Raw genomic sequence first — 18703 nt, forward strand, 5'->3', positions numbered from 1 at the left:
CCTAATGCAGGATAATAAAAACGCTGAGGTATGGGTTTGAACAAATCGCCTAAAAAGAAGCTTTTACAAATATATATCATCTTAATAGGCAGAGGAGGCATTGGTATGCCCAGTTTGTAGATGAGGAAAGTAAGAATCATCTCGGACCCTTTGCCAGAGTTCTTATTATAGGGCCAAGCTGGTCCCTTTCACCCATCAGGGACTCTTTTTTGCCCAACCTGACACTACTTCCCATAGAAGGATCATTAATCCATTACCTGTCCTTCAAAACAGCTGGCCATTCAAAAACATATTTCTCCCTATTCCATTTCCAGAAGACAGGAAAAAAACTGTGTGTGGATGTGTGTGTTGTGTGGATGTGTGTACATGCGAGTACACATCCACATGAGCGTATATGTATTAACAAGAGTGTGTATGGAGGGAGCGTCAATGACTAATTTAACTAGCCGCTCATTTTTTCTTTATAAAGAGTTACTGCATTTCTGTATGCTCATGGAGGTTTCAGTGCTAGCATTTATGGCAAATTATGTTGAAAAGTAAAAATCAATTAAAGCCTCTTGCATGTGTGTTCAAAATAATCCTCTGAAATCACCATACTGGGTTAGTGATATATGTTTTCTCTGACGCTACTGTCCAATAGGGCAGCCACATGAGGCTGCTTAAATTTAAATTTAAAATCAGCATTAAATAAAATTTAAAATTTAGCAACTCGGGTGCACCAGCCACATTGCAAGTGTTCCAAAACCACATGTGGTTAGTGGCTACAGGGGCAGATAGAGGGCACTCGCATCGCTGCCGAGTTCAACTGGACAGCACTGCTCTGGAGCATCATTCTCTCTGAAAATACAACTACAGATCCCAGGATGCATAACTGTCATTTACAACTGTTGTTTTTTTTTTTTTAATAGATTTTTATTGATTTCACAGAGGAAGGGAGAGGGAAAGAGATAGAAACATCAATGATGAGAGAGAATCATTGATTGGCTGCCTCCTGCACATCCCCCACTGGGGATAAAGCCCACAACCCAGGCATGTGCCCTTGGCTGGAATTGAACCTGGGACCCTTCAGTCTGCAGGCTGACGCTCTATCCACTGAGCCAAACCAGCTAGGGCTACAACTGGTTTTAAACATAAGCTAACAATAGTGATCAAACTGTTGCCCCTTCCACCAAGCCTTTCCAAGCCCCTCCAGTAGAAATTCATATCTTCCACTTCAGAAATCCCTTGGCTCCTTCTGTTCACCACTCTCTTTCCATGGCTGCCTACATCCTGGGTGGAGAAGTATGTGTGCACCCATCTCCCCCACAGTTAGCTCCTCAAGACCAGTGGAGTCATATTCATTTGCGCAACACTCTAACAAGGTAATACAGTAAGAGTTCCACTAATAGAGAATATACTCTTAATTAAAAGGTTACTAGGTAGAACATATTTCTAATGGGACCACCCGAAGGATAAAAATGTAGATATGCAAGAGAGAAAGAAAGAAGAAGAGTCTGAAACATGGTAAGGTTTCATAAATCATTCCTAAGAGGCAACTGCTTCGATGGAAATATTGCCTGTACTGCATATTTAGAAGGATAAAAATCGAATTATGTTAAAAGTGGGTCCAAAGAACACTTAGCTGCATAAATCATAGGAGCTCTGGCTATGTACCCAATGACACTGTCACCAGGCAGCACACAGAGATGGGCCCCTACCACTGTGCAGGGTGACAACCCAGTGCTCACGGAGACCTATGGGAACTGGATTGCACAGCTTAGAAGGAGCTTTTCAAAAAATGTGTATTAATTCAATTCTTACTCATGCAATGACATCATCTTCCAAAACTCAAGCCTTGGATTCCAAATGAGCACTTCTACTTTCATTCTCAGAGCTTCTTCTAGGCCACTAAAAAGAAGATAAATTTCCTTTGTATTATCATTTGGATAGTTTCAAATCATCTAAAAGATAAATAAAATCTGATTTTTTTTAAAAGAAACATTTGGGGGGAAAACCTATATATCAGGACACACTGAATGTGTCTAAGAAAATGGAAAATGTAAAGCAGTTATCACATTTGTACTTTACTGCTTAGTGTTTTATTTAGCCAACTTTAATGCAGTTTTCCATCCTTCACTAAGCTTGTGGACACTTTCCCACAAGCTGTGGAAGCTGGAGATACCTATGGGGCCACCTTAGATCAGAGGAAAGGTAACTTCACAGGAAATGAAACCAAGCAGAACAGTGAGAGCACAACTGATGACAATCAGAGAGATCATGATAAGGATTGGAGGGGGTGCTGGGGTGGCCTGCAGAGGAAGTGAAACCTAAAACAGAGCTGAAGACACATCATTTTCCACAAGAAAAGTCACCCACTCTTGCCCCATCCTCACCTTCACCCCCATCTCCTTCACTATGATGGCCTTTCTTCACTTTGTTACATGTTAGATTGAGAAGAAGTGGCCAACCAAAAGACCTACCCTGAAAAGTTCAGGATCAGTCAGATGCCCACCAGTAAACTTCACCCCTGCACACACCTTTCCCACCACCAAATCCTTTCCAAACTTGGGGCACTGGGGATGTGCTTACAGATTCTTCAGTCCTGGTGCAGACACTGGAGCAGGATGACTAAGTGCTCAGGCTCTGGCACCAACCCCCTGGGTGAGAATCTTGGCTTCAGTGCATGTCTGTCTGTAACCCCAGCCAAGCTATTTACCTTCTCGTTGCCTCCATTGCCTCATCTGTCAATACAGGTATAGTACACATCAAATTTAAGTTGTTCACCAACACTAAGATATGCATATTTTCCATTTTTCAACATTTCTGAAAGCAGACTATGTCTTACTACCAATGGCTTCTTTCAATTATTTGGAAGGTTTATTGCTCTTTCTTAAAGATACATCAAATGCAGTCAAACACTGCTTGATGACAATTTACCATCCATGAAATATAGTAGAACCTACTATATAGGGTTTTGATAAAGATTAAACTCATTAATGTAGTTTAAGTGTTTAGAACAGTGTTTGGCCCTGAGTAAGATGCTTAATTATTATTAGTTACTATTATTAAATTCATGACTCTGAAAATGAACACAGTCATAAGACAAAATCCTCCTATTATTACCCATGAACTCTTATTAAAATGATGGTTAATGCAGAGGTGTTGGGAGAAATGGTTAAATATGTAACCAAAATTTGATTTATCTCTAGTCCTTGGCACTGTGCCCAACACATAGTAAGTTCTAATAAATAACTGTTGACCAAAGCAATTGAATATGAGACCCAGCCCAATTCATGCCAAATGGCTCCCCATAACACACAAAGTATTTACTATTCCCTTATATAAAGGGAAACCAGTAAATACATGGCTCTTTAAACCTCAATTACATATAACAGATTCCTACTTTTTTTAAAATATTTTTTTATTTATTTCAGACAGAAAGGGAAAAGGAGAGAGAATCACTGATCGGCTGCTTCCTGCACACTCCCCACTGGGGACTGAGCCCGAAATCTGGGCATGGGCCCTGACAGGGAATCAAACTGTGACATCCTAGTTCATAGGTCAATGTCCAAGTACTGAGCCACACTGGCCAGGCAACAGATTCCAACTTATTAAAGGCTAGGAACATTTGTCCAGATCAAGACTTTATGCAGATTCTCTCCTCTTATGCTCCCTCTACCTCAACTGCTCACAAACTCAACTGCCCACAAATTTAAATCCTGAACCCCATCTGTCAAGGCTCAATTCAAATTTCATTTCCTCTAAGAAGTTTTGTTCCTATCTTATCCTGCCCCTTTTGGGCTTTTTTCTATCCCCACCCTCATATTCATTTCAGCTACCATACACAATTTATTTTCACCTCATTGGACAGAATATTACTACCTTGTGTTAAAATATAAGAATGGGAACAGTCTTGATTGTCACTGACTCCTAGGAAGGCCTTACAAGAAGCAATCAGCCTGTATCCTCTTGTTATACATTGAATTGTGTCTGTCACCACCTCATCCCACCTCCAAAAGATATGTTGCAGTCCTAACCCCAGTACCTCAAAATGTAACCTTATTTGGAAATAGAGTCATCCTCACAGATATAATTAGTTAAAATGAGGTTATACTTATGATGAGTGCAACATGACCAGTATTGTTATGAGAAGACTGTCACATGAAGGCACAGAGACACAGACAGAACACCAAGTGAAGATGGAGACCAATATTGGAGTGATGCATCTACAAGCCACAGAATGCCAAGGATGATAGACCATCACCAGAAGCTAGGAGAGAAGCATGGAGGGGATTCTTCCTCAACGCCCTCAGAAAGAAGCAACCCTGCTGATACTTTGATTTCAGACTTCTGACATCCAGAACCGTGAGAAAACAAATCTCTGCTGTTTTCAGCCACCTAATTTCTGGTACTTAGTCACAGAAGCCCTAGGAAATGAACATCTCCCCTCACTTTGATGCTATGACTCTCTTTATTGTTGTCTGTCTCCAGTTAGCCTTTCCTAATCTTCTTGGTGGGCTCACTCACTTGTTTTAGGCCTTTAATAGTCAGTTTCTCCAGGGTCAGCCCCAAGCCATCTCTTTTTTTCCACACTATGTATTCTCCTTTCACCCTCTCATTTACCCCAATTCAGTTACTACCCTATATGCTGATGGCTCCAAAATTTCTTTCTCCAGTCTGTCCTCTCCTCTAGAACCACATGTTCAACTATTTGACATCTCCACTCACATTCTAAACCACTTTAATCTCAACAAGTCAAAAAGCAAAAGTCACCACTCCCTTAAACCAAGCTCTTCTATAGTGAATCGCATTCCAATGAATGACACTTCTGCCCATTCAGGTGCACAGGCCACACATAGGATACATTCTGGGCTATTTCCTCTTCTTCACTCTCCATACCAAATCCCCATAAAATCCTATATATTTCTCCTCCAAGAAATCTCTCACATTTCTCAAATCTCCCCACTTTTCTCCATTCTCCACCTGCACCACCTCACAGTAGTGGATTAATCCAGTGTAGCAATCTACTCCCTGGTTGGCCACAATAATCGCTTGACAAGTTCTAGTTCCACTCTTGGCACTCTCCAGTTTGCTCCCCAGCAGACCAAGGGATATTCAAAATGCAAATCTGACCCTTTCACCCCCACGTTTAAACAATTTATATGGCTTTCCATTGCACTCATTTTAAGATAAAGACCCAAATCCTAAACCAGATTTACAAGACTGCATGCAATGGCCCTGCCAACTCTGTGAGGTTCCCTCCCTTGCACTTAGAGCTCAGCCACAGTAGTGCTCCTTTACGCCTTTGATGGGACCATGATCCCATCCATCAGAGGGCCTAGAACAAGCTGCTCCCTCAAGCTGCAGAACCCACCAAATCCCTTCATGTAAGTAATGTTTTCTTATCAGTCACTCTGGGCTCCACATACCCCTTCCTCAGGAAATCTTTCCTTGACTTTGAAAAGACTTTTTAACATTTTTGGTTTTCCAAACAAGGCTGCCCTGTTCTCCTCTCTAGCACTTAAGCATAATTTGTAATATACATCTGTATGATTATTGGATTAATGTGGATGAGTGTCTCCCACATAGACTGAAACCATGCCTATCTTGTTCCTGTTCTATCCCCAGCTCTTAGAATAGTGCCTGGCACATAACACTCAATAAATATTTGTTAAATAATTTAATGAATAGTAGGCAAGCTTCATACATGTGTTGAAAGAAGCTGTTTTGTTTTAATTGTCTATTATATTGCAATGCAAATTCTTATATTTTGGATAGATATATACAGTATTTTTAATTTCTACTCTAGCATAATGGATATACAATAAATGTTATAGATTATAATTTAGTTTAAGTTAACTAGATTTTAAATACATTTCTTCTGATATGGTATTCTTAACAGTTATGCTGCCATAAATAATTATTAACTTACATCACTGAAAATTTCAAATCTCAATTAGCTGATAATTTCTTTCCTACTCTTATTATAATTGTCCACATATGAGTAAGTGAAAATCAAGTAACAGTTTCACATGTGATGTACTGTTGGTTTTAGCACCAGTTGATTCTTTTTCAGGATTACCAATCTACTAGATATGAAAAAAAATACACTAATAATAGAAAAAGGCACAGAGTACTGATACTACATCACCAAAATGAGAAATTCACTTATCCTGGCCCTATTATAAAATTTTACTAGTGTATATCATGGTGTGATGTTGAGAAGGGAACAGCAATAGCCAGCAGAAGCCTCATATGTGACTTCCATGTACAACTGCGCACACTGCAAATGGCAGCATCGGTGAGTGAATGTGATCTTCAAATTAACAACTCTCATTCTCATTAACAGTGATGATAAAAGACAGTGTAACATCTTTTCTAAATGATGGGAAAATGTTAGTATTTCTGAATTTATTTTACTAAATAAGAATCTTATAAACAACTTCCAATGATATGTGTACTCAACAGCTGCCACAAACCTTACGCATGATTATACGAAGGACAGTAATGTTAACCAGTATCCCATAAATAATCATATCTGTACACCAGATAAACAAGTCCTATTTCTCTAGTAGCTTCCCACACATGCTCAAAAACATACTATTTTTCTATAGTTTTACCAAGAATAGTGTTATAATGAAACAAAGTACCATAATAGTCTCTACTACCCTTTGCAATACCTTCTTCCTTCAACACCCTCCTCTTTACTTCCTATTTATATTTTCTATTAAACAAACTCAGTGTTAAAAATGTGACAGTACCCAGAGAGTGTTCATGAATGCAAATGCTGCTTCCTACTAACTACATCCTCCAGGGCCTTACACCCTACCCAGTCCTCTTATCTTTGGATTCAGTTCTGAATTTAGATGCTACTAAGAAAAATGTCCTAAAGCATTAACAGACTAGGCACCTCCTGTATACAGCATTGGGAGGTTCTGCCTGGGCTTTCAACTCTGCAGGCCGGTGGCAGTTTCAGAATTGTCTCCCCAAGATTCATGCCCATGAGGTCATGCCCAGCTGACCTCTTTGGAACATGATACCCTGAAGCACAGCGGGTAAAAATAGAGCACTCTATACCGACTTCTTGTTCACCAATGAACATACTGTCCTTCCAATTTTAGAGAACTAACAGTCATATAATTATATAAATACAAGGTGAAATAAATGAGTGAAAGAGCCTTAACTTATATAAATGTATTTTCCCATCACCAAGCAGTGTAAAAATAAGCTCTGACACCAGGTTCCAATAATTTAGGAAATGATGCTGGCATAGAAACAATCTAACTGAGAGAGCTCGGTGTCTCAGATTAAATCATTCCCACCATGATTTTTTTTCCCACCATGATTTTTTTTTAAATATATTAATATCTGTAGTTAACACAGTCATGTGTTTCTTCATAGCCCATAATTCCCTACATATTATTTTACTTCTAAGTAACACAATTTAGATTGTTTTATTTTTAAAACGTATTCTTCTGCTTGATTTAAATGTCTTTGTTAGTTCCTAGTCACCCATCTGTCCCATAACGCTACCTAGTTTAATCACATTTTCATTCGCTCTCACTGGCTTTTTTAATCCCAGGATGTTGTCAATGTGTTTTTACTTTAGGCCTATAAAAACACAAGCAAAAACAGCCCTCAAAAATTACAAAGATCTTTGAAGTAATTCTCTTTTTTTTTTTCATGAGACAAGATCTTAATGAATCAAGTAAAAGGAAAATTAGAAAACAATACTTAATGCCTTTTGTGTAAAACACCCTTTGCCCTCTTTCTGATAACAGTGGTTTGTTTGCTTTTTAGCGTGTCAGAGCTTTATATTTTTATATCGATTCATAATTGTGCATTGAAAATAAAAATAAAAATGAATCCTACTAGATTCTCGTTGTTCAGCTGTGCTTGACCAGCTGCAGCTCAAATCAGGAACTGTCTACAGATATCTAGGTCCACAGCAATCTTCTTCTCACATAGAGGCCTTCTGTCCAGAATCACATTGCTCTTAAGGAAACACATGTCATAGCACAGAGTAGAGAAGTTTATCATTACTCACTCAAAGACCTCCTTGTATTATTTTCTTATTTGCCTTCTACAAGTAAATTCCATGTTCAAACCTATTAAGCTTTAGGAAATAAATGCAGTATACATTATCTATGCAAGAATGATAAAATGGCATTTTTAAATACTGATAATTATAAGTACATTTAGTTTTTTTATAAAAAGGTTACCCTGACCTGGCTCTCACTCTGTTCCTTTCACATTAGTGTGACGTGTGACTATTCTCAAGTAATATTAGTAAACTGTAAATAAATATATGCCAACTCCACATTAGTCACTAATGTTAAATAGCAAAGAATCTTGGTCCTCAACAGAGGCAAGAATGTCTCAAAGAAATATCTGTTCACCAGATGTAACTATAGAAGTTAGACACTCTGCATAGTCTTTACTGTAGGTAAAAACACAGAGCTTAAGTACATTTTTATGTCCTTAGACATAAATAAAGTTTTTAAAAGTATTTCTATGGTAGAACATGAGTTTCATCGTAAAAAGTAATTCTGTTCATTGTAAAGACACAGTAGTTCAATCTTTCTATAAGCCCAGCAAAGATTTTCTTTCATATTCATTTCCTCTCCCAAGATAAGATGATAGTCCCACTTTGCATAACTGCTACAGAAGGTCAAAGAGTTGCAGCTAAAAAGAAAGTCACAAACATAAGAATAATGTCCCTATTGACATAGTCTGCTACTTATTTGTCACTTAGTTATCTTGGTATCTCCGAAGTGCTGGCTCCCAAAGGTCAGGGCACTCAGAGCTGGCCTTGGTCCAATGGCCAGGCTTTCCCAGTGACATCCCAGCGGCAGTCCACTCCTGCACCACCCAGACTCCCCCACAAACTAAGACCCCAGGACCCACACCAGAAGGTGAGCCCATGTAACTACCTAGAAACAAATCCCCACATATACCTTAAAGCTTCAAGAATTTAGAAGCTGGATTGTTGCTTAAAATAATAAGACAATAAACTTCCCTGAGAAAAATAAAAGGAACCTACCACCCAGAGGGAGAAAATTTTTAAAAAATCAGATTTACGAATCGGGATAACGTAATTATTAACACACCTAGTAAGTGAGTGGCGGGGGAGGGGGAGTTGGGGGGAGACAACATTCAAACTCAGAACTCAGGCCGCCCAGCTCTGAAACCCAATTCCTTGTCATGCCCTGAACTCTATATTTCCCATTATATTAGCTTCAGTCTTCCACATTCTAATAGCACCTCCATTAAGCCCAACCCAACTAAGAGAATATACTGAACACTTTGGAGATTTGGAGAAGTCTTTTTTTTTTTTTAAGGTCATTCATCCTCAGTTCCAAATAATATTCTAGTTGAGATGTTTGCTTGGATTGAACCCAAACAGTCTATATTTCACTTTGTCATACCTAAGAGAAACAGAGAAACTAAGGCCCATGATCAAACCAATATTTTCAGAAATAAAATCTAAGTTTCTAAGTTCTATAGTTGTCACTAATTTTGCCCCAAATATTTATTGAGCAACAAGATCAGCTACAAAATTTGCAGAGCCCAGTGCAAAGCAAAAATACAGAATCCCCTTGTCCAAAAATTAAGAATTTCAAGACAGCAGGACATTAAAGCTCGAGGTGCTTCTGAACAGATCACATGACTGACCACCCAGGAAGCTGGCCCTATTGAGCCTCTAAATTCCTTGGGACACCATCCTAGGCACTGAAAGTACAGAGGTGTCTTTTAATCCACAATCCCAATATCCAGAAAGGCACAAATGTAGCATCAAAGATCCTATAAGGCAATCAATGATAAAATATAAATTGTGTTTAAGAGCTCAAAGAACCTTTGGATCTCAAACTGCTATGCAGAATCTTAAGGTTAAGTGCTAGAAAATAAAAGATTCAAATTCAACTGCATTGTTCTTTAGCTTCCCTAAATATCTTCTTTTATAAATCAATAGGTCAATAAGCTTTAAAAAAAATATGACTGCTTAGATGAAAAAAAAAAGGTTGCAAATTATTATAATAGTAAATAAAGCACCCAAGATGGCAATATTGCTACTATCATGATTCTTTGAATATTTTTCAATGTAATAAGTGCCTATTGTGCACCTACTATACTGAGTGGCCAGGTTATTATGATCTCTGAACGCATAATAATCTGGCCACTCAGTGTATATCCTATATAATAAAAGGCTAATATGCAAGTTGTCCCCTCGACCAGGAGTTCGACCAGCAGGCAGGCCAGCCAACCACCCATGTCCCCTCCCCCTGGCCAGGCTGGCCAGACCCCACCCATGCACGAATTCATACATTGGGCCATATATATATATATATATATATATATATATATATATATATACACACACACACACACACACACACACACACACACACACACTGAGTGGCCAGATTATTATGCATTCAGAGATCACAATAATCTGGCCACTCAGTGTATATGTCTACATCTCATTTAAAAAAATCAAATAATGTCTTATATTTGCTGAATTCAAACCATTCAGAGGGTTCTGAAGCAATAGTTGAGGCACAAGAAATATCATCTGAAATATAAGAGACAGTGGCATCACCTTTCAATTTCTCCATTCAGCACCAGCGCCCTGCGCCTCTGCTCCAAGTGGAGCACTGTTCTAGGCACTGGGGATTCAGTGAGGACAAGACATATTCTGCCCCAGCTTGTGAGATTCATTGGAAAAGACAGACAGTACACAACCAATTCCTTTAAAATACTTTCTTAAGTATTTCCAATTATGATTGCAAGATATAACGGAGAATTGCATTTATTCTAGGATTTTCCTTCAAGAAGCACAAACTTCTTAGCTGAGAAGTAAAAGATATTTTTCTATTCATCCTAATCAGAACTATAGTTTTGGTCACTACAAAGGCACAAAATGCTTCTGCAACACACACACACACACACACACACACACACACACACACACACACACATAAAAGAATATATCTCCAAAAATAGGTAGATCTGTAACTCACATATTAATCAAATTACATGTTTGGACCATAATTGCAAATGAGGTGTTGGGTCTGGGTTGATGTTATAAAGTTTTAAATTCTAAGTATAGTCCATAAAAACTCTCCACACAGTGGTTTTCATAGAACAGCATGCTAATCTCCAGGTTGTTATGAGATTTAATTAATGTTTCTAAAGATCCTACTTAGCCACCTCCAACAAGATGCTGCACAAAAACTAAGGATTACTGTTAATACAGATCTGGAGTAATTGATCCTTATATTAATGCTGCTAAATAAATACTTTTATAATACCAGTGCTATAAATGGCCAAGCTGGGTTTAAAAGTGGTTAAGTCTTATTATAGAGCAAATAAACATGGTGCAGGGGACCCAACTATAATGTGGCCACAAAGAATGAAACTAACATCCACTTTAAGAGTTTTCCTTGTTGCTTCAGATATACATTCTGTCTAATTTTACTGTAGGAGGAGAGAAGGAACAAGAGAATCATATAGAAAACTTATCTGCATTAGCATAGTGCTTTCCAGTTTTACAAAACATTTTCACTTGCACCACCCCATTTGCCCCTTGAATCCATGAAACTGCGGAGGCTATTCTAATGGAGTCTGCTCTCTTTGGCATAGCACCAAAGAGCTACAGCTTCCTCTCTGTTCTTAACTTCTAACTTTATTTCCTTTAGTGGTCCACTGAGAATACAGGTACAAATATTTCTGTGCCCTTCATAACCAAGTAAGAGTGCTACCAAAGCAACCTGAGTGAAGCCCCAATGGTGGAAAGAGAGGATCTTTGTTATATATTCTGTCAAAGGAAAAAGCAATCTAAAAGAGACATAATGTTTAAATCTATAGCTCTTCTTCTAAATGTACTCAAATAATCTTCAATTTCTTTACTGCCTAAATCAGCTGAAAGTGTCCCGAGGGAAATGGCATTGTGCTATATACACATCTAACGATCCTGGGGGGGACTTATTTTAAAGGAAAACATTTAGGCCACAATTATAAAAGCATTGGTCAGTGATCAGCTTGATGACTCGGTTGAACTTAAACATGTAAACAGTGTATGTTCCAACTTAGAATAATTTCTAGGTCTATTATGAACAACTGAACAATATTCTCATCTATGAAATCCTCTCTCTGTCAAGTCTTTGATATAAGAAACCTTAGCAGACCTCCCAGTGAACTTTGGCATTTCAGCTGTGTGGCCAAAAGAACAATCGACCATTACAAAGCCTATTCATGAGTCAACCGGAGACCTTATCACAGGGGATGACTGCCCAGCTGATGCTACTCTTCTGTATCATCCTCGCGAGTATATAAAACACCCAAGATCCACGTTACTGAATTATAGGTCACTAGTTCTAAACATTCTAAAATGTAAGTTGAAAGATCACGAATGCAAATGAAAACACCTATCTATTTAAAAGGCTGGATTTACTTGTTTGGCTTCAATTTCCTAAGCCTCTCTCTAGCTAAAAACTAAAAATGTCAACAACAACAAAAAAACAGTAAAAATCCATCTATAATTTGAGGATAGTACATCCAAAGGCAAGGACCACAGTACTGTTCTCAAATTTACAAAACCATTAGCATTTTAAAAAACTAGATTCCCTACCCAAATCGTAACGATTAAATCACAAATACTGCGACAATGTTCACGTCATGACTCTCTCAAAGGGTATCACCGCGCGATGCCTGTGCTTCGCGCTGAACATGCACATCTTTGTTTCCACAGCAAAGTAAAAGGTGGCAGTTGGAAGGAGGGTTAAACAAGAGGTTTCCCGGCAGGGCTTTGTGAAGACAGAGACTGTACATTCTATCAAGGTGACTAAAAGTCTACTCAGGCCCTCTGTAGTCAGCATTATTCAGCACTATTCGCTGGATTCCGGGAGCCTGCCAATGCTTTTGGCCCACCTGACCGGGTGTTCTCTCTATTATGCAAGCGATGTGGTCTCCCCCAGGCCAGTGATCCCCGGCATTCCTGTCTGTTCAGCACAGAGGCGTCCCCTGGCACGCTGGGGAAAGTGAGCCCTTGCAAAGGCAGCGCATCCTCCTCGGCGTCCCCGCCCAGGGCGCCGGGCCCCGCCGACCCAGAGGGAGCAGCCCGAGCAGCGGCCCCGAAACTAGGTCTAGGCCAGCGCCAGGGCGGCCGCCGGGAGAAGCAAGCCCCACTTTCTCCGAGCAGGCGGGGGAGGCGGAGAGCATTTCCTGTTGTGCAGCTGAACCGAGCGGAGACGTCATTGCATTCAAACTCCCGAGGGTGTCAGCGGACAAGGGCCAAAGTTCAGGCCCTTCCAGGGCGGGCCGAGCGCAGCGGGCGAGGGCAGGGCGGTCGGGGCTCCCGGCTCCTGGAACAGTCCCAGCGCCTGGTGCCCGCACAGCCCGGCGCCGGGACGCGGCTGAGCCACCGGAGCAGCCCCGCGCCGGCCGCGGGGGGAGCCGCTTTTCCTCCCAGAATGAACCAGCCAGGCCACTGCTGTGGGCTGGCCTCTCCGTCCTGTGTGTTTCCCAGGGTGAAGGCGAAGGCGTGTGTTTCACGGTGTTTGGAGGAAGCACTTTCCTTGTGCAAGCTTCTTCGCTTCATTTTTAACGTAGGTGACTTTTTTCCCACCAGGATTGTTTTTAAATAATCAAAAGTGAAAATCTTTTCAGTGTTGTTGCAATTATATCTCTTTGATTCCTGTCTCCTATTGTGGATTCCTCTTAACTGTCAGCTGAAGAGGAAAAAGAAGGTATCTGTACTGCATAGCTTCCCTGAGGTCAAAGGCAAGAAGACACCCTTACACATCTCTAAACCATGTTTTCATTATTCAAACACCCATTACACAACATGGAATGTCCTTTTACTTATGAAGTCCTTAATTTATCATATCTCAAATGTCTAATATTAAAAAAAAAACAGTCTCTTAAAAATCTTTCAATCTTGTACTTACTCATTTTAATAGCATACAAAACTTTTGGCCATAATGTTTCAATATGGAAATTACCCACTCTTATAAAAATCATGGTGATTGTTAAAATTTCCTTTATCCTAAATTCCCAGCCTTCCCTTTAGTTTCAAACCATAAACCAGATTATAACCATATGTAACTCGAGAGAAGCGGTGGTTTAAGGTTCAGAAGGGTTAAAAATAAGACCATAAGGTATTGTATAACCATTTTTAGATTAAAAACTGAAAGACATAATGTGAAAATGACCCTATCAATTAAAAAACAAATTATAGATTCTGTTTTTCTCAAGGTGAATCAATGTTACAGAAGTTATATTGTACCAACATCTCTAACATTTGCACTAAACAATGTTTCACATCATTACATGTAATTAAAATATTTAGAGTTTCACAAAATGTAAACTACAGACTTTGGGTGGTAATGATATGTCAATGTAGGTTCATCAGTTGTAACAGATGTATCACTTTGGTACAAAATTTTGACATTGGGGGATAATGAGGGGGGAGGACATGGGAAATCTCTGTTTCACTTGGTTTTGCTGTGAACTTAAAACTGCTCTAAAAAATAAATTCTATTTTAAAAATAAATGTTTAGGGTGTTGTATCATTACAATATGTACTGCATGCTAACCTACAGATTTACAAGTAAATGATGAATCCTAAGAATTGACAAAGAAATAATCATCTTGATGCTTTCATGAAGTTCATCATCTGGGCCTATCCCTCCTTGATAAAGAAGTTACTTTTTAAAAAATTATATTTTAAATGCACATAAAAGATATTACAATTTAATATATGTTAGTTGTCCTATCTAGTCATTTACTACCTAAGGACAATATAAAGGTAACCTTGACTTCCACTTAAAGTGATCCAAAGCCCGTGAGTACTTTTTTTTGTTGTCTTATTTTCTAAACATCTGAATAAAATAGTTGAGTATTTTATCACACAATATCTTAAACTTGCATAGCTTATTATTGTTTACCATTTGTTTTACATATTTTCCTATCCCTATTTTATCAAGAAATTGGCTCAGAACACAGGGCTAGCATAGATGTATGGATCTTAGAAGGGCTCCTTTAAATCTTGTTGAAAAGGAATGCCACACCCTTCCCTTTCCATACTCCACAAACTCCAAACTAAAACCACGCCCTCTGTACTTCCTAGGATGCTCTAGGCTGGCTTGGTAGCCAGGGTCTCTTCCTTTGAGTGCTGGGAGGGGCCTAAAAAAATCACATCCAACTGCTTTACCTACCTAGTTTGAACACAGCAATTGTTAAACAACTTCCGTGAGCTTCTCAAACTGCTATGAAAGGATTCTTGATTGTGAAAGTGATACCTATGTGTCCAAATCCTGGGAAACACTGCAGAGGTTGTGTCTTCAGCGCGAACTCAAACCAACATTTTTCAGTGTCTTTTTTCCCCTCATATCAATCACCAATTTATCCATTAAATCTTTGCAGTGATTCCTGAGTTTTTTATTAGAACATACTTACACCTACTCCTTTACATCATCTGTCAATGGTATGTAACTGACACTCCACAAACTGCAAGTGACTTCCCAAATACTATCTAAGCTCACTGAAGGTTTTATTCAAAGTTCATGTTCTCTAGTTTATACTTAATTGCTAGTGATGGCACTTGGAAAGGACAAAAGAAGGATGACTAAATATTATCCTATTTTATAATCCTAATTTCAAACTAAATGAAATCAGTATTACCATACATTTAGTACAGACTGAGATATAAACATCAGTACAATAGCAATGAAATAAACTTGTGAATAAATACATAATTGAAAATATAAACCATAATAATAAACTATAAACTCCTCATGTTCCTGGTGCTATTTTCAAATGCGTCTCTTTTATATCATGAAAGAGAACAAATAAACTGTGAGGATAAAAGGATGCTTTGCAATGTAATGTATTTTTTACACTTTCTCTTTAGAAACTGCCAGAAAAAAAAACACAACACTTTTTTAAATGTTCCAATTTTATGCTTTCAAGAACATTATGAGAGTACACAATTCCAATCCAGGAAAAACATACTCATTTCATCCAATGGAAAAGGATTGAGACTTGACATTCCCCAGGTTAATTATTTAAAAACTCATTATTTAATTCAGGATTGGTTTCATTTACATGTGTAGTTATGACATGAGAGTAGTGGAATGCGGCAGTAATGATTTGGGTCTCCATGTTCTGAGATCCCGGTTCTCTACCACAGAGCCTCCACATGTTCTTGGATGCTGAATAGTCTTTGATATAACTTGTCTGTGAGAGGCTGACTGCTCTCACAAGCTGACATCGCTAAAAATATACAGAAGGGCATACTAAGTTTTTATTCTTCTCTCATAATATCCAATATTGAGTATTCTTCTCAAATGAGCATTCACCAATCATTTGTTGTTTTTCCAGACAACTGGCCCCCAAGAAATGCAATGATAAAACCATCGGGATGCTCTTCTTGCCTAGGTCTATTTCCATTACACATTGTAGGACCACAGTGTTTCTGTGAAGCCAGTTCTCTCCGAAATCAGAGCCCAGCTCAAAGTTATGTATGCAGCAGAGTCAGAGTGAACAGAAACATGCAGGAATGAAGACAGAAGTGCATTATACAGACACACAGAAGCACACATATGAATGAAGAAACCTTTTATGAAAAACCCACCTACCTACATGCTTCACAATCTCAGGTTTCAGTAAGACCCTTCAGCATTTTCAAGCCCCGTGATTTTTTTTTTCTTACAAACTGCCCCCAAAATGACAACCTTCTCTTTATTAAAGGGCCCTTAGCACAAATTACTAGTGTCTTGATCCCTTCAGAGCTGGGTAACTATACAAAGTACAGCACCTGTCCCTAAGACAGTCCGCAGACCTACAGGAGGTTCAAACACTGTCCATTCCCTCCTCTAGACGATAACAAGAAGAAGTATCATTACCTCATACCTTTCAGGCTCTTGGTAAAAGCCAGTATGTTCTTCAAATGGAAATATATATGTAGTACTCAAGTGTTTCAGAACACACTTCCTCCATCTATATTTAATATTTCAGGATAGACCCTCAATAAAGTCTAAATAATAGTAAATGCTCAGATGGCCTATAATCAACTGTTATTGAAACATCAGTGTTCCCACATGCATCAAAGTATAATTAAAAATTAATGAACTGTCTGTTATTTTATTACAATAAACTATTTTCTATTCTCTCCTAGTCCCTCACAAAGTTCTGTGTACTTCTCCAGAGACTAAAAGAATGACTAAATCTAAAATAAGTTACTTTCCACAGTGGTTAAAGGTTCCAAAATCAAAGTACTCACTTTTGTTTTGGCAACATACAGTAATTAACATTGCTATTGTCTAATGTATTGACTGCTTCTGCATATAGATCCACTTGTACTATGCAATATTTGTCCATTTAGGTATTCACCATCTCTACTATTTATTATGTGGATTAATAAGCAATCTATGTAGATAAATTAGAAGAAGAGAGTTTTCTCATAGCTACTAAAGACAGTCAACCCAAAGTAAGAATGTTTTTCAAAATTATTATTAAGATGCAATAAAACTCATTGTATATGTAAGGTACTTTATAGGTGACAATCTTATAAGTAACACACCTACATAGAAGTATTTCCCAACATTCTATATCTCCATTTTTTTAAATATGTTTTTATTGATTTTGAGAGAGAGAGAGAGAGAGAGAGAGAGAGAGAGAGAGAGAGAGAAGAAACATCGATGTGAGAGAGAAACATCAATTGGTTACCTTCCACACATGCCCCAACCGGGATCAAACCCACAACCGGGTATGTGCCCTGACCAGGAATTGAATCTGTGATCTTTCAGTGCACAGGACAATGCTCAACCAGCTAAGCCACACAGGCCAGGGCTGTATCTCCCTTTTTAATTACTATAAATTGAAGAAAAGGTTAATTTATTTTATACTAAAATTGCAACCATATGAGCTAACCTTGTTGTCAGTATGGCATGTCATTTATATGGCCAAAGAGTAGTAAATAGAAAAGGTACTAATAACTTACACAGGTGTGAATATAACAACATGTCCATCAGCAATGTATTTACTTTACCTTTATGATTAGTAAGTGTCCTTGAAATTGTTGGGCTTCTGGGACAAAGAGAGTAATAATGATAGCTAATTCAAAGCCAATATGTCTTAAATGCAAAACACACATAATTCATACTCTTTATAAATGAAATAGAATTTCTGCATAGAAATTTTCACATATATTTTATTTCATTTAACTATGTTTGTAAAGTTATGGAACTGCCAAAATCGGGAACCAAATTTTCAATGCGTTACAGTACATGTGCCCACCGTTCGTTCTTATTTTAGGTACAAACTCTTTAAGCTGGAATACAAGCCTTTACCCAACATATTCCAAACATTCTAACTTTTTACCAGTGTTCACTTGATATGCATTTTATGCTGCCCTTAAGTCAGATGCTCCTCTAAAAACACTCTTGATACTTTCCCACGTTGGTGCCCATCAAAATCAAGGCCTATCTGAAGCATCCCTTTCTCCCATGAAACCTCTTGGGATCTCATGGGCCAGGGGTGATTTTATTATACCTTAACACTTCATATATGCCTCTCGTGTAGTAGTTAAACTGCTTCTTTTAATTATAGCTCCCTTAGCAAAGTTATTTCCCATAACATAATAGATTATAAAGTTTTGATGATGAAAACAGTGAAACACTCTTCTTTGTATCTTACATTCTATTTCTATCTCTACTGTATT

General features: G+C 38.4%; 1 protein-coding gene across 19 annotated transcripts in view; it reads right to left on the reverse strand.

The window, feature by feature from the left end:
- Positions 1 to 18703, reverse strand: part of HIVEP2 (HIVEP zinc finger 2) — a 182288-nt gene that overhangs the window by 148400 nt on the left and 15185 nt on the right. The window contains exon 1 of one of the 19 annotated variants that reach the window (XM_079780252.1): positions 12910 to 16097. The exons of 17 other annotated variants lie outside the window; for them this stretch is intronic. The gene's annotated coding sequence lies outside the window, so the exon portion shown is untranslated. Of the gene's footprint in view, positions 1 to 1800; positions 2938 to 12909; positions 16098 to 18703 lie in introns of those variants that run through there. One more of the 19 variants, XM_079780251.1, reaches the window with a different exon arrangement.

Source organism: Cnephaeus nilssonii (genome assembly GCF_951640355.1).
Source record: "Cnephaeus nilssonii genome assembly, chromosome: 9".
NCBI classification, from domain to species: Eukaryota; Metazoa; Chordata; class Mammalia; order Chiroptera; family Vespertilionidae; genus Cnephaeus; species Cnephaeus nilssonii.